The 1,104-nt window shown below is 32.1% G+C and overlaps 1 protein-coding gene across 2 annotated transcripts in view; it reads right to left on the bottom strand.

The window, feature by feature from the left end:
- Window positions 1–706, bottom strand: part of LOC137408748 (putative acyl-CoA synthetase YngI) — a 54,552-nt gene extending 53,846 nt beyond the window's left edge. For both annotated transcript variants that reach the window (XM_068095331.1, XM_068095330.1), the window contains exon 1: window positions 672–706. The gene's annotated coding sequence lies outside the window, so the exon portion shown is untranslated. The remainder of the gene's footprint in view (window positions 1–671) is intronic.
- Window positions 707–1,104: the final 398 nt, after the last annotated feature.

The raw sequence follows: 1,104 nt of genomic DNA, 5'->3' as shown, positions 1-1,104 counted from the left end.
CCCATATAACAGGTACATCGTAACCCGAGGCCGCACTGTACTATAAATGTTTAACTCGATGCATTTATATGAAGCTCAGCGAGTAAGAGAGCTCAATGTAAGACTCACAGAACAAAGTATAAAACCAATGAAGTTGAGTTTGAACTAAAATATATGTGAAATCAGGTCATTTTACAGCCTGAGATTTATTAGGTACATCTATGAAGCATAGCCTGAGATATATCACATCTATCAATCATAGCCTCAGATATATTACATCTAAGAATAATAGCCTTAGATATATTACATGTATAAATCATAGCCTGATATATATTACATCTATCAATCATAGCCTCAGATATATTACATCTATCAATCATAGCTTCAGATATATTACATTTAAGAACAATAGCCCAAGATAAATTATATCTATGAATCATAGCCTGTCATATCTTAGATCTATAACCATGGCCTGAGATATAGTACATCTAAGAACAGTAGCCTGAGATATATTACAAGCATCCATATAGAAGCTACAATTCCGATTTGAGCGGCTGTAGAACGCTATTATTCAAACCATTTGTAACATGAATTTACAACTATTTTATTTTAAATGCATATTTATTTTCTTGGTATTATTAATAATTATATTAACATATCATGCTTGCTGAATGTAAAAAGCCTATTCTTACCTTGTTACATGACACAAGGTGCTTCTGCCTTCTGATGCTAGATGTAAATGCACGGCAAAAGGAGACTGGTCTGACGTCTTACTCTATATTGACTGACCGTATATCCCAGATATAACTCAATTGTAGAATGGCCTACATGGAACGGCAAATCTTTTTCCCAAACTCTGATCAATAGCAAGTGAAGTGACATAAGGCTAATTTAATGTGAGTGACTACAACTAGAGTTTTTATCAATTCAACACTATTAATAAAAGTGAAACATAACAATAATAACAATAATGGTCACTACTATAATTAATTTCGCCTTCCGCTACCAAATAAATTTTTACGGAGACAAATAAATTGAATATTGATGCAATTAAATATTCAGTAAAACCAAATATTCGATTTTGGCGCATAAAAGCTGTCAACATTTGATCAAATTAGTTTGCAT

This window comes from Watersipora subatra, chromosome 11, assembly GCF_963576615.1.
Source record: "Watersipora subatra chromosome 11, tzWatSuba1.1, whole genome shotgun sequence".
Taxonomy (NCBI): domain Eukaryota; kingdom Metazoa; phylum Bryozoa; class Gymnolaemata; order Cheilostomatida; family Watersiporidae; genus Watersipora; species Watersipora subatra.
The sequence above is the reverse complement of the archived record's forward strand: the minus strand, read 5'-3'. Positions and strand labels throughout refer to the sequence as shown.